We start from the raw sequence: 7,381 nt of genomic DNA, 5'->3' as shown, positions 1-7,381 counted from the left end.
AATTCCAGCAATCCCTCTTCTGGGAATATACCTGGAGGAACATAAATCATTCTACAAAAAAGAAACCTGCACACAAATGTTGATAGCAGGGTTGCTTCTAATTATGACTATGACAGAAAACATTGTACTGAATTATTATTACAACCTTTTGGTGTATATTTTTGTTGTTGTTGTTGTTGTTATTTTGAGAATACACCTAAAGCTGGAATTTATTTATTTTTGAAAGTTAGAATTTTTTTTTTATAACTTACTCTTATTAAGCACCAGCTTAATACTGCAGGAAATTTCAAGTCACCCTTACCAACCCACTTTCCATTTCCCCAACCAGATTATTGATGAAAAACTTTAAGTAAAGACATGCTCTTCTCTCTTCTGTATAAAATATTATGAAATGAAGGCAAAGGAATTATCTTGCTGGAAAATGCCCAGGGTTTTGGAGACAGTGGTTGCTCAGGCTTCCTTCACTGTCCAGGTCCCAAAAGACTCTTGTTCATGAACTGCCTCTTCACAAACCAAGTTCAACACTTGCTGGGTTTATCATTCTAAAGGTCAAAAATTTTCTCACAAAGACTCAGTTCAGTCTTTTGCCTTAGCTGTTGTCAGTAAGCTCTCATCACTTCATCTTCCTGTTTGTTTGCAGGCTTGGCATAAATTGCATTAAGTGAAAAACCAGGATCTCCACAATGGAAAAATTAGTGATTCCCAGTGTATACATTTCTTTCTCACCTTGGCTTTTGGAATTGCACTTTTGGAGTTTCTTCAGACACTCAGAAATGTAGTAAGGTCCTATCAGCTTCATTCTTAATTTCATAGTTTTCTAAGAAGACATGGTCTTGAAGTAATAGATGGCTTCATCCACAATGTCTGTATCTTTTGTCTCTAGGGGAGGGTCCTTTGAACTGACCTCTGATAGGTAACAGTGCCATGTTCCTGATGAGCTTGGTGTCAGGGTCCATGAGAGAAAAGTGGTAAGCCAGCATCTTGGTGGTGCCTGGGTTTCCAAGTGGAATTTATGTGTCATGTAGGAGGAACAATTTTTGCTTTAGTATATTCTGTCAATGATAGCAGTTGTGACAATTTTCACTACCATAAGCAGTGTATAAGCATTTTCCAATTACACCATACTTTCATCAGTACATAGTTTTTTTCCATTTTTTATTGTCATTACAATGAATGTGTAGTTTTTTGCTTTGTGATTTTAATTGTAATTATTTGATGGTTTTACGATGTGACATAATTTTATTTTATTTTTTTTCACTTAGAGACAAAGTCTCACTATTTTGCCCAGGCTGAACTCAAACTTTTGGGCACAAGGGACCCTTCTGCATTAGCCTTCTGAGTAACTGAGACTACAAGCATGTACCACTGTGCCTGGATCTTTCATATTTTTATTGGGCATTTTGACATTCTTTTTGGTGTAACATCATTTAAAATATTTTATTCATTTGGATAAAATTGGTTTTCTTTTTAATTTATTTGTCTAAGTTCTTTATATATTCTGGATACTAATTTTTTACATATACACAAATATTCTTTTTCATTCCATGATATTCTTTTTCAGTCTTTTAGGTCTTCTGATGAATAAAATTTCTTGTTTTAATGACATACATCAGCCTATATTTTCCTTTAAACTAGTGCTTTTGTGTTTCATTCAAAATGCTTATATCAAGGGCATGAAGATATTTTCTAATGTTATCTTCTGGAAGTTTTGTTTTTCCTCTTATAGCTTTCACATTAAGTCTAAAATATAATCTGTTGATCTTATACCCTTTATTGAAAGGTTAATTCATTCCCTACTGAACTATAGTACCATGTTTGCTATACATCAGGTGACCATACATGTATGAGTCAGTTTCTAGTCTCTCTGTTCTGTTCTATTCTACTTGTCTATACTCACACCAACGTCACACTGTTTGAATTGCAATTGCTCCACAATAATTTGTAATATCTGCGACTGTAAATTTTCTAACATTGTTTTTTAAAGATTGTCTTGGCTACATTGGTTCCTTGCAAGTCCACATAAATTTTAGAATGTACACATACTCTCTCTCTCTCTCTCTCTCTCTCCTGATGGGATTGATTTGTATTTCATTGACTGTACAGATCAATTTGGGGAAGGTTACATCTTTATAACATTGTATCTGCCAATCCATGAGCATGATATATTCTTCCATCTATGCAGACTTTCTTTAATTCCTCTCATTCATAATATATGTTTCTGCTTAGAGGTCTCACACATATTTTATACATTTACTTATAAGTATTTTATGCTTATTGATGACATTATTTTAAAAAATATTTTCTAATTATTTATTTCTGAAAAGTACAATTAACTTTTGGATATTGAAAGGATATCCAGATATCTTGTTAAATCCACTTGTCAATTCTAGTAGTTCATCTGAGGATTCTTTGAATACTCTATGTACATTTAGTTTACAAATAATAACAACTTTTGTTCTCTCCAAACATACATTTTATTTTATCTTCTTGACTTATTATATTAACTAGTATATTAATTATATATGGTGTTTGATGTAGAATATTTATAGATACATTTTATCAATTTAAGGAAGTTATATTTCTAGTTTCCCAGTAGGGGTATGTGTGTGTGTGTGTGTGTGTGTTTTGTGTATGTGTGCATGCACATGGGAATGAATGTCAAGGTTTTCAATATTTTTTTCTGCATTTATTTTTATCCTTCATATTTTTAAAGTCGAGAATCACATTGATTCATTTTCAAGTGTTAAAATAATTTTTTTTCTTTATCAAATACACTCCATTTTGTTGCTATATATTGATTTTTTAATATAGCACTGGATTTGGTCCAGTAATAATTTGTATAAGATACAAATCATACTTTTTAAAGTAGTTATTCAGTATCTGATTGTTTGGTATAATATGAATGAGTTCTTTTCCTCACACCCTTTCCAGCATCGAATGCTGTTCCCTTTGCTTGTTTTTTCATCTAGATGATAGATAGACAATGTTTTTTGTTTTTGACTATGAGAAGGCTAATTACCTTTGCAATTTTATTGGTGATGTTTCTGTCCTCTTTTGTGACTTTTATATCTAGGTTGCATATTTTTTGACTGTATTTTGATATTTTTCAAGTCAGTGTGTACACTTTTATTAAAATAATGATAATAAGTCTTTGTGATAGATATTTTAAATGTTTTTTTCCTCAGTATATTGTCTTTTCATTTCATTATACTCTCTTTGGCTTTATAGAAATGTTGACTTTTTATATGCATTTTTCTCTTAAATTCAATCTGGAATTAGTCTTTGGTTTGAGAGTGCCCCATAACTCAAACTTTTGTAAATTCATCAGCTATTTGGTTTCATATATGACTCTGTAATCTATCTGGAGGTTATAATAAAATAGTTTAAATTGAGAGTCTAACTTTATAAAAGGATAATCATCATATATTAGGTTTTTAAATAAATAAATTAAAACATCATAGAGTGATGCACTTCCTTTAACAGGATCTATTTCTGGACTTTATATTGTTTTGCCATTTTCTCTACCTATCTGGCCATGTTATCTTTAATCTAGGGAAATCCTGCAGTCAAGCCTAACTACTAAGTTTTTGTCAAAATAAATATCCATTTCTATGAAAAGGTCAACTTGGCAATGAAAAACGGGACTGTAAACCCATGACATTTTAAATCAAAAGCATAATTGGAATGAAAGAGAGTTACTGGAAATATTTTCTGGATGAAGGGACCACATTGACTGTGTATAGGCCATTTAATCAATATTTCTTAAACTTGGTTGCCCACTGCAGTAACCCAGGAGCTTGTGAAACTGCTGATGCCCAAGTGAGAGTTCAGAACAATTAGTCAGTGGAAACTAGGCATTAGTGGTTTGTAAAACTTTCTAGATGATTCCAATGCTTAGTCATATGTGAGAACCAGTGTTTTAGAAAAGAATGAGTCTACTGTGAATGAAAATGCAGAAAAAAAGGGAAAATACTTAACTCTTGCTAAGTGTGTAGTCAAGCTCCTCTTGCAAAATTAAAATTCATTTTTCTTAATTAGATGATGAATAGGATTTAAGGTTACTGAACTACTTCAAGAATAAGTGCAGGATGAGTTATGTGTGCATGTGGGGTGGGGAGGGAATAAGGACACTAACTGAGTGAAAGTCACTTCTAATATTTTTAGAAAATAAAGTCATATGAGTTGTTTATAGTCCAATCTAATTCTATCCTCCATGGTGGGAGAAAGAAATGGAGAAGCCAGAGTGAAAGTATGCATGAAGAAGAGTGTGTTGCTTTGGTGAAATCGCCTAAGAAAATAGATTGTTCTTGGCCTATTTTACCCATGTCTAGTCAGTGTGCTCAACTCAGGATACAAAATGGGGTACACACATGTAAGTGACCAGATTGCTAAAACCATTGACCCTTCTCTTCAGGATAGTTGTCTTATAAGTGGTGAGGCTAAATAATTCATGACCTCATGTGCTGCTTTTGGCAAGCGGCTCCCTAATTGCTCCTGTTTTTGTGTGGATTCTGGGCAGGGAGGAAAAGCGAGTCTCCAACTTGCTTGTTTGGATTTATTGACCATAGAGTCCCTCCTCACCCTTCACCTTCTAGGCCTTGCCCACTCTTATTTTAGAGACACAAGCTGGGAACAGCACCTGTTTCCTTGTCTCTAAGGATGGGCTGGGCATTTTGACAGTGTCCCCTTACAACCAACCCATGCCAAGGTGTCATTGTTTCTATGTTTTCCACTCACTACCCCTCTGCCCCCCTCTCTCCCCCCTACCCCAACCCGGCATGCCCATCTCCTTGGCTGAGACACACCAGATCCCCTGCGAGCTACCTCCTTGGGAGAGCATCAAATGGACCCCAGGGACTCACCTGGCTCTCAAAGTTTGGGACGTGGCACGTGGCATGTGGCTATGGCTCCATTGGGGGGTCCGGAGGAGACCCAGGAAGATGCCACTCCAGACGGATTTACCGATATCATCAAGAGTGCTGGTAGGACCTTGATGTCTTGCTTTTGATAGTGTGGGGTTATACACAGAACCCTTCTACTTTCCGCAGGGACTGTGACCTGAAGTTGGCAGGGGATTGAGAAAAGTTGTGGTGCTGAGTGGAAGAGCAGCAGGGGATGGTCACTGCCCCTTCCTGCATGTGGGGAGGGCAGAGAACAAGGCAGGGTGAGTCTTAGGGAGGCAGGAGTGCTGCTCACAGGGAAAGCTGAAACACAAGTTTTCTTTTGGGGCCAAGAGGATATTGGTGAGGGATTTTTTTCTTTTTTTTTCTTTTCTTTTCTTTTCTTTAGAAACCCACTGGATATCAAATTTTATTATAAGATGGTAAGTTGTTTTAAAAATTAGACACAAAGAAGTGGCCTGATTGCTTTAAGAGAAATATTGTGGTATTTTGAGGGAGGGAGACAAAAAAGGAAGATGGGAGAATGGAAGTTGTTGGGAGCCAACATCTATAGCTACATGGCTGAGGCCTGTAAAGGCCCATCTGGAAGACCGCCTCTGACATAGGATATCAGTTATACCTATAATATTGGCGTGTGATTAGTGACCAGTGTGCATACATGGCAGTAAAACTTATAAGTAAATATCAATATGCCTGATGGAAAGTGCACAGCAGAATTATTTTTCTCTGTCTTTCTAAGTTTTACTTCTTTCTAGATTTTTTTAACTTCTATTTCCTGGTAGACTGGTTAGTCAGCTCTTGTTCCCGATAGCTGGTTCCCCTAGGGCTAAGATTAGAAACTAAATTGCCATAATAGTTTTATCGTCCTGCCCCTAGCCAGGCAGAATGTTTTCTTTTGTTTTGTTAATTACCAAAACTCTGTTTGCTTCAGCCCATGGCCACGGTCATGGTGGCCATGCATTTCCTTGTTCAAGAGTGTGACAGCTACTATTTGATTTTTAGAGTAGACTTGTTAGGATAAAATATATACATATACACTCATAGTTGCATAAATTTATGCTTGTTGTTTTGTTTCCTTTTGCTACATTATTCAAATATAATAGTTACTATAAGTTTTATAAAAGAATTAATGATGAGGTATTAGCTTAATATAGGATATAGCATAGTATTAAAGGTCAATCATTAGATTATATAAAAATTAAAGTTTATACATATGAAACTCATATGAATTATAGGAAAGTTTGGTAGTTTAAGAATAAGTTTTAACTGAGTTATAAGGTATTACGTTAAATCATAATAGGTTAATAGTATAACTAACAGCTAAGTCATTTAAGTAAACTTATAGATTATAGTATAGTGTTAAGTTGATAATATTAATCGTTAAAAATATTAGGAGTCAGTGAACTTGGATTGAGCCTAGCGTTAACTTAGAAAGTTTTTGTATTGATCAGGGTTTAGAACAAAGAGTATAATATGAATGATTTATTGAACATTATGGAAAACACTTTGAACAATCTGTATTGAAATTGTGCACCTGTGAACTTAATGTGGGTTTTGTGAAGCACGACAGGCATCATGGAATTTGAATTGTTTGCTTGGAACTTGCAAATCTCATGGTGGTCTTGTGATGCATAGTTTGTAAAGCGCGATATGCATGGAATCTGTACGCCCCCAGCAAGTGATTATCACACTGCTGGAGGGTATAGAAAATGGTATATAAGTTGGAAGGAGTCCGAATAAAATTTGGCTTCAGTCCTGATCAGACTGTTCCCAGAACTGCCTCCGAGTGGACTCTTCTCTCCGTCCAGATTCTCCGGTGCAATCCTAACCCACCCTCGGTCGGAGTGGGTCTCCGACAGGAAGTGATGTTATGGGAAAAGCATGCCTTGTGGGATGTGGCCAAGTGCAGAGTTAAGACATTACAGAAACAAAGAACAGAGTACCATATGTTCTCACTCATAAGCGAACCTTGAACAACTTTAATACTATAAGAAAGAGATTGGCAGAAGTGGGAAACAGTCAGGGGAACGGGGTGGGATTGGCAGTTGGGGGAAACTGCTAGAGGAGGGAGGGGCATAACTCATCAACAAGGGTACCTGCAATAATCAATGTTTGTATACCTAACCCTGAATCGTACCCCACATCTTTATAATAATAATAATAAAAAAATCTAAGTTTCTCATTTTTTTCACTGCTATGCTGAAGGAAAATATAGGGGTAGACATGAAGGCTCTGTTTGCCTGGAGCAGAGCAAAATGGAAAATCAGTAAAGCAGCAGAAATGAAAAGTCAGGGTTTTGCAGTACTTCTCGCCCCCATGCCCGTATAAAATTCATCTGTACTAAGTCTTCTGGTGTTGGGTAGTCTGGCCTACATATGCAAATGTTTGTAAACCAGGATAGGTCTTTAAAACTGTAAATGGGAGCCGGGTTTGGTGGCTCAGCCTGTAATCCCGTGCCTTTGGGAGGCTGAGGTGAGTGG

The 7,381-nt window shown here is 36.1% G+C and overlaps 1 pseudogene; it reads right to left on the bottom strand.

The window, feature by feature from the left end:
• Positions 1-461: 461 nt before the first annotated feature.
• LOC103256670 lies at positions 462-980 on the bottom strand (annotated as a pseudogene).
• Positions 981-7,381: the final 6,401 nt, after the last annotated feature.

Source organism: Carlito syrichta, unplaced genomic scaffold, assembly GCF_000164805.1.
Source record: "Carlito syrichta isolate Samal-C Ts95f unplaced genomic scaffold, Tarsius_syrichta-2.0.1 Scaffold79090, whole genome shotgun sequence".
Taxonomy (NCBI): domain Eukaryota; kingdom Metazoa; phylum Chordata; class Mammalia; order Primates; family Tarsiidae; genus Carlito; species Carlito syrichta.
Note: the sequence above shows the minus strand (reverse complement) of the source record. Positions and strands in the feature narration are given on the sequence as shown.